Raw genomic sequence first — 8,419 nt, 5'->3', positions numbered from 1 at the left:
AAAGTTGCTGTGTCTTTTGCCATAGTAAGTTGGAGGTCTGAGATTGTAAGGCCGAAACTCGTGAAATGAAATCATGATTTCAGAGCTGCTTTAAGTCACATAGTAAGTTTAATAGTGGAAAAGCAGAGAATGAGCAGAATTTTTTTAAACCCTGGGAAGATTAAACTGATTTGAATGGGAAGCACTGCCACCTAGCATACTTTTAGAAATTCTCCCCATTGGGAATGGTAACTAGCTCTTCTACAAATGATGATAAGTTAATTCTAGCATATCTAGGGTTTAAATCATGTTAAGAATGCAATTTAATAGGAAATTCCAACAAAACTGATGAAAAATTAAATCCACAAAAAATGTTATCTAAGAAACAAATCATCTCTAACACTTTACTACCAAGTCCCATCTAAACCATGACATCTCTTTATATAAAATTAGTCTTGGCATTCTCAGCAATGTCTAAACGCCAATTCTCTACAAATTACTATTTCTTAATTATGCTCTTTGTAAATGAAACTTGCTTTGGATATTCTGACTCATATTTATGTGTAAGGAATTGAATGAAATGTATGAGGCAGTCATAAATATAGAAAGTAAATGTGCGTATCAGTAATATTTTCCCTCGTATTAACTAAAGCAGGAATAGGGAACTTTTATATTTCTTCTAGTGTGCCTTAGCAAATTTGATTGCGAGTCTAGTCTTTTTGTTTTACATTTTTTTTAAGAAAGTATATCTCTGAATTTTCAATTCCAGGCCTGTAAAGAAACTGTCCATAGTAATATGTTTAGTAGTGCCTGGAGAAAGGCAGATAGAAATTGTATGTAATGAAAAGCTATAAAAGAACAGACTAAAAAAGTAGAATTTCAATATGAAAAGATATTCATATTGAAAATGAATGAGATTATAGAGAGATGACAAATATAGCACTGGCCGTCAAACCTAAAATGCTTGAACTAGAGGCCATCCCTTAAAAGTAAGGAGCTCTAAGAAAAAGAAAAGATTGCGTAGCAGGATAAACAATAGAATTAATCCAACAAGTGCGTTTACTCTGGTCAAGGTGCTACACTAGCAGCCATGTTCCCTAAAGGGAGCTAAGGCCAAACACAAGAACACTGAAGATTATTGGTGTAAAGTCATCGGTGGGAGTAAAATTGGGGTTTCTATGAATTTTCAAAGGACATAATCATGGAGACAATCACCAATTTAAGTGACTTGCTGTTTTCCCAATTGGGCTTCAGCGACCTCAGCCAAAAAAAAGTGAGGAAGCTGTACTAATTGTTCCCTCAGGTCCTTTCCAGTTTTATGGATTATTTTACAAAATACCTTTTTTCCCCCATTGTCAGTGACACTTCATGTCAACAGGACTCTTCATATTGTCTCAAGAAATAAGAAATTTAAAATTTGAAGATTGGGAAAATTGGCTAGCCTATCTTTTCTTTTTCATGTCTTTATTCTTTACCATCTGTCCAGACAACAAACACAGAAAATCTTGCAATCCTCTATTTTGCCATTGCCTTCAAATATAGATAAAAATGGAGGATCAAAATGATGGTAAGGATCAATTGGAACTGCACTGGGATTTCCACCAGCACATCAGTGGCGTGAGTGTGAAGAAGAGCAGACGGGTCTCTGAAATGGAAGTTGGATTTGGGTACCACTTAAAACAGAAGTAGGTCTAACATTCCCAGGTACTGAGGAGCCAAGTCAGGATGATCAATGGCTTATGGATATACTCTTTTATACAAAAGACTGCAGAAATCGAGGGAAGATAAAAACACTCGGTAAACATCCTGGGACTATCACCATAGAGTTACAGCAAAATGAGATGAGGGAGAAGGTCAGTTCTCCCTATATGCTCTGTCTCTTTGCAACATAAAATTGTAGGTAAAAAAGTTTTAAAACATGTACAAACTATAAAATAGCATCTCTTTTTGTGGTATGTGTTTGTATGATTTTAGTTTCTTGTACTTAGAGTTGGTCAAATGTAATGGCTCAATTCCAACTGGACAGCAAGAAATTCCAACATCCTCTGCCTCAGATCAAATTCTTAATGTTAGTTGTGGACAATATCTAGCCACACTGTGACTGAAGCCTTAAGCACTGTGGGCTTCAGGATCAGTGACCTCACATGGTATCCAATGGGAGCAGTTCTGGGAAAGTGGATGTGCAGATTCTGAGAACAACCTGTTGGACCAAAGTGTTCAAGGGTTTTGACGTATGGAGGTGACAAAAGGGAAGAGTATGAACTCCTCCGACCCTAAGCGAGCATTCATTTAACCTTTGTGTCCAACCGTCAGCAGAACCTGGAGAAAATATTACTGTGTTCAAGTAATTAAACAGAATCAGTGTTTTAGCCAGGGAGTGATGAAAGAGCACCCTCCTCACTCTCCATTTTTGTAATGTCCATAGTGAATTTCAATATGTCAGGATGGACAGACCCAAGACCTAATAAATGATTTAGCTGATCGAAGGCTTGTATTTTCTTTCATTTATCATCCACCCTCATTCGATATAACTTTTTATACTATTGTCATTAATTTTATGTAAAACCAGTTTACTTTAAAAATGTAATGTGTGCCTATGTAATAAAGTCTATACACTGGCTAACTCTGTAGAAGTGAGATTTTGTTTTTAATTGTTCTGCTGATTATCATCTGTAATACCATTTTTCGAGCTATGAAAATGAGCTATTAATCAAATATTTTCAACAAAATCGATCACTGACAAGATTTAATGAGGTCAGGCATAATGAAAAATATCTATTAAAATGTTTATTAATATAGTTAGTGATTATAGGCTGACAGGTTAACAAGTTTAATTATCCTATTTAAGTTTATCATGGCCATAACTGAGTCAGTTCAAGATGTATTTATTGCAGTCCTATTTTGTGCCCAATTCTGTGAGAAAACAAATTAAAATGATTCAGTCCTTAAGGTTTTCTTCATGATAAGAATATACACATATAATAAGTGAGAAATATAAAAGCACATCATCAAATAACAAATTTGCATTATGTTCCCAGCATATTGTCAGCACTCAAGAAATAACTGTTCAATCAATTGATGAATCCAAATGACTAATGTCAACATAAACTCAGATGGGAAAAAATCAATATAGAGTTTAGAGTTGAGAAGAGGCAGGTTTAAAAGTAGTATGTTATATTAGCAGGAGATGAGTTTGGGTGAACGGTTCATGTATATCAAGAAATAAGATCGATAATTAGGCCAACCAGTGATACAGTTTGCATCTAGCCCAAGGGTGGACTCAATCTTGTAAATGCTCTGAAGCCATTTTAGAATCTTGCCAATAAAGCATTATTGTGGAAAGACAATCTGTCGACAATGTGCTGGGTATTCTGAACTAGGGGAAAGATTAAGGACAAGGAAAATAAAGGTTTTTCAGAGTAAACAGGCAAGAAAGAAACAGCTTTGTGTTTAGTTCAAATAGACCATGGACATCTTAACGCAAAATACATCATATTTCAAAATACAATTATCTACAAAAGGAGAACTCAGACCAGTTCAGTGGCCCCCTGCCATGGAGAGAACTTTGTCCTGAACAGAACATATGGAATTTTATTAGCCTAGTCTATGAAATTAACTGATATTAGAAATTAACTGATATTAACTGATATTAGTAACTGTAATAGGTACAGAAAACTGTAATAGGTGCCAAATAGGAGCATGAAATTTTCTTAAGTTGGGGAATCTGAAGAAAATTCTACTCTTTTCCTTATCCACCCAAAAGTTTTCTTGAACAAATTTTGAAACCTAGTTGTCTAGGTCCTACATTATCATGAGGCGTTAGCCTTCTAAGGCCCTCCTTTCCTTTAATATCCAAGTGGAATCACTTCTCATGTAACTTGAAAGCCAGGCATGCTCCACAGTGTTCCTCAGTATGTGGGGGAGGCGAGTTGAGAAGGAGAGAAAGTGAAGATGGGAATTTAAGTGTCCTCACTGTCGTGGGTCAGCTTTTATTTTAAACTCCCAGCTCCTTGATCACCTTCAACTATCTATTGTTCCATGCTGGGCAGCTTTCTGCATTCCTAAAACATAACAATATGAGCTAACATTTACGTCGTGCTTCTACTCTGACTTGTATGAAGTATTTAATCAAGGCAGCCCTCTTTCTCCATTCTGCAGGGAACTAATAATTCAAGGCTGGTGATACAACCAATGTTTACCAAGGGTTAGCAATCAGTGGTGAGTATTTACAGCACAAGGCAGGAAAAAACTTAAAACAAATCAGACATTGTTGCTTCTAAGGGTTATTGCCCATATTCCACAGAGGGAATCTGTAAACATCTTTCTCCCTTGTCTCTAGCCTGAGTAAATGGAGCCAACTCCTCAAGCCGTCAAACTACTGTCTCTCGGACTGCCAAGAGAAAACCGAAAACTCTTCTTAAAATCCCAAATTAAGTGGGGATTAAGTTCTAAAGTGAATACTCTTGAAAATCACTTAAATTTCCCATAAGATAAAGTAGACTAAAGCATAAGTCTTTAATAAAAGTCGCTCTATGACCCTCAATTAATTTTTCAATTTCTTCATTGAGGATACTGACAGAATCATTACCACCCACAATCCCAGCTACGTGAATAATGTGTTCACGGCCAATGTGGGGAAGTCATTAAAGTGAGTCACACAACTATTCCCTGAATTTTACCAACATGACTTGGCTGTTTGAGGCGTGATGGTGTCCTTTATCTGCCTCACAGATCTACTGAGTGGAATTACCAACTAAATAACTTGAATAAAAGTATAATGAGCCTTCACTGTACCTCACTTTATTATGCAATGCAAATTTTAGTTCCATTCCATCATATCCTGTCATGGACCCTCTGAAGTATCTTTCCAAACCAAAGAGAAGTTAGATCTCCAAGAAGAACTTACATAAACTCACAATTTTTCTCTCGAGGTATGAAAAGTTACCGATAATATTTTCAGATGGAGTTAAGTTAAAGTCAAAATACCTGTACTTTCCTCCACTAACACAGTCTGGGTCAACAGAACGGAAGAGGATAAAATCTATTCTCCACCTGTCAAGAACAAACCCCAGAGCTTACGACGTTTTTTTCTTTTCTGTCTTCTCCCTCATCTTCTCCCTTCTCCCATCTCTTCTTTCCACTAATAGGCTTAAAGTCTTGAGAGCCTAGACTGATCTGGTGGCAATGGCAGAGAAAGGAACATATCTCAGAGACCAAAGAGATTCCAATCATTCTTCCCATATTGGACTCTTGTAAAACCCCTATTGTATATCTCATTTGCTGCCTTTAACACTTGTGAGCTGCCTTTTAATATTTTATATTTATTAGATTTATCCTCCTTGTAAAAAGCAATAGTCGACTAAGAGAATTGGCTTTCTTAGTATGTGGCAAAAATATGCCAAAAGCAATATGAATCAGCAAGCATAAATTAACATATAATTGAATGTGACTGAAATTCACTCTGTATTTTAGTAAATGTTCTTGTAATCTCTTGATGTCAGTTCCCCCTTCCCCCTTCGAGCTTCTGCAGTCTGGAAAGTCCCTTTACTATTGCTTTTCTTTCTCTTTGCAACTCTGAAGTTATTGCTGTCAGGAATGCTGCAAGAATGTTTGATTTTCCGATTCACCAGACTGTACAAAATCTACTCTCTTTTATTCTCAATATACTTGTAATAAGGGAATAACAATTGCAATAAAGGAGAAAGGCTCAATGCAAACAGGAGAATACAAGCACTTAGTGACCAGACTAAATGGTGGGGCAAAAGAGAACCAACAATTTAGAAATTCTGACCCTGGTTGTGTTTATCTTGCAAGCCTGCCAAATAGCTTATCAGAAACCCAACTGAAAAAAAAAAAAAGCTATTTCTTTTGCTACAAAAAATATCAAATAACAGGCTGTACACCAATTTATACTCTCCTGAAATTTTTAAATTATGAATTTAAAGAGGACCGAAGATATTATGCTAAGTGAAATAAATCAGACAAAGGCAAATACCATATGATCTCACATGCGGAATCTAAAGAACAAAATAAATTAAAAAAAAAAAAACAGAACAGACTCATAGATAAAGAGAATAAACTAGTGATTGCCAGTCCCATATGCTCTTCCAGAACCTTCCAGTCTCCATTAAATAGTGGCATTTCTCCACCCCTTGAATCTGGAGCTTATGACTGGTCCCGTGAATAGAGCATACTGGAAGCGATGCTATGCGACTTCCAACGCTAGGTCATAAAAGGATATAGTTTCTGCCTAACTCTCAGTTCACTCACCTTTGGACCCTGGCTATCATGTTGTGTGGGAGCCCAGGCCACATTTGAGAGACCACATGTAGGTGTTCAGTCGGCAGTCCCAGCTAAGGTCTCAGATAACAGCCAAAATCACCAAGGCACAGAAGTGCATGAAGATTCACATGATTCCAACTCTTAGACATTGAGTCTTCCAGTTGAGGCATCAGATGTCACAGAGAAGTGAAAAGCCATTTCCACTGCTATGTCCAAACTCCTGATCCTCATAATCTGTGAGCATAACAAATTATTGTTTCAGGCCATTAACTTCTGGAGTAATTTGTTGCATAGTTATAGTAACTGGAACACCAACATTGAGTGATTACCAGGTGCCATATACTGTGTTGGATGCCTTACATTTTATATTGGTTAGCTATTTCTATGTAACATCACCCCAACTTCAGTGACTTAAAACAATAGTTCTCTAATATTATAGCTCACATATCTGTGAGTCTATTGAGGACTGACTGACCTAGGGTGGGCTTGCTCATGTGACTAAGTGTTGGATGGGAGCTCTGCCCTAGGCTGGGCTTGTCTGGGACATCTTAGCTTCTTAGCTGGGATAGATCCATTCTATGTGTCTCTTATCCTCCTGTTAAATCCAGCAGACTTGCCTGGATACGTCATTTTCATGAAGAGGCAGCAGTACAAGAACAAGAGTGGAAATTTATAAGGCTTCTTGGGGCTTAAGGCTAGAAATAGTATACCATTACTTCTACCAAATTCTACTGGCCAAATTGAGTCACATGGTCAGGCCCAAATTAAAGGGGTGGGAATATAGACTCTACCTATATATGGTACTGCAAAGTCACATACAAAAGGTCTATACATAAGGAGGGGTGAAGAATTGGAGCAATTAATTCTATCTAATATATATTTAATCTTCTTAATTATCAAGTAAGTACCATGATTACTTCATTTCATTCATTTCATTGACAAACTGAGGCTCACAGACTTTAAATAATGAGAGTTAACAGAGTTCCTGGAGCTTCCAGTGATACTGCTGCTCCTTTGGCTGTTTCATCACTGCAAACTGTCTAAGAGACCAACTTCTCAGATATCTTGACTCATCCTTTTAGCTACCAGACCACAATGGGCTGCATGAGTCTCACCTTAAACCAATTCCTGACCTTCCTCTCATTGGCCCTCAGGATTACAACATGCCTCAGGTTTCCATTTGCCTCAGGCACCAGTAGATGTCCCAATCTTTTTTGCCATACTACGCCAATTAATCCATGAATACAACTCCCTCTTGCACTCCTCCTAACTCCCTGAACCCTTCCTGGGCCCTCTGAGACTCATGACCTATCATCAATATCTGTGATATCTTCTCTGAGCATTCCCTTCACTTTCATGCCCTGACTGAAACCCACTTATTCCTTATGGGCATTGCTTCCCCTGCCCTACAGTCCTCTAAGAGGACGTAGACTTTTCTTCTTTAAAACTTAGATCTTTTGAAGTTCATGCTATCAGACACTACAACTCCAAATATTGCTGTCCCGCTGACCTCCAAGTCTCCCCTCATTTATTGAAGATTTTAGCACCTGGCCATCTATCTTCTTCTTTATCCCTACTCCTATTGCCATTCTTGATGTCTGACCAAGCCAATGCTGAGGCCTCTTAGTTCCTTGTACTCCTCACTTCTGATGATTTCCCCCCTTATCGCACTTCAGCTACGAACTTCTATGGTCATACGATTGCCCAAGGATTACAGTTACAAGCGCTCCACTCTCTGACCACCATCCCTACCTTTGAAGTATTCTCTTTATCAGATACTTTACATCAATTTTTTAAAACTTGCAATCCACCGTATCTATCATTTTCTTCATTTTCCACTACCTCTGCAGACTTACCTCCCATTTATCTCTTTAGGTTTAATGAGCCATCATCAGAATCACTCACTGAGGTCCAAGGCAAGTGGTCTTCCCTTTAGAAAGAAGTCCCAGGAGTTACACACATCACATCTCACATCCGTTGGATCAGACTTAATCAGGATGACACTCAGCTGCAAAGAAGGCTCAAAAATGCAATCTCTTTGAAGAGATTAAAAGACCAGCTAAAAATCAGCCATTCTATTCCTAAAAGGTAAAGGGAATATGGACATTTGGAGACAGTTGGTGATCTTTGTCACATTAGTTAAACTTACTACTTAACT

At 37.7% G+C, this 8,419-nt stretch overlaps 1 long non-coding RNA gene across 2 annotated transcripts in view; it reads right to left on the bottom strand.

Annotated features, from left to right (window-relative positions):
• The window catches only part of LOC111737889, a 91,448-nt gene that overhangs the window by 69,819 nt on the left and 13,210 nt on the right, over positions 1-8,419 (bottom strand). Inside the window, exon 2 of one of the 2 annotated variants that reach the window (XR_002779610.1) lies at positions 6,250-6,495. The exons of the other annotated variant lie outside the window; for it this stretch is intronic. This is a non-coding gene — a long non-coding RNA (uncharacterized LOC111737889). The remainder of the gene's footprint in view (positions 1-6,249; positions 6,496-8,419) is intronic. 2 annotated transcript variants of the gene reach the window in all.

Source organism: Pteropus vampyrus, unplaced genomic scaffold (genome assembly GCF_000151845.1).
Source record: "Pteropus vampyrus isolate Shadow unplaced genomic scaffold, Pvam_2.0 Scaffold32, whole genome shotgun sequence".
Classification (NCBI taxonomy): Eukaryota; Metazoa; Chordata; class Mammalia; order Chiroptera; family Pteropodidae; genus Pteropus; species Pteropus vampyrus.
Note: the sequence above shows the minus strand (reverse complement) of the source record. Positions and strands in the feature narration are given on the sequence as shown.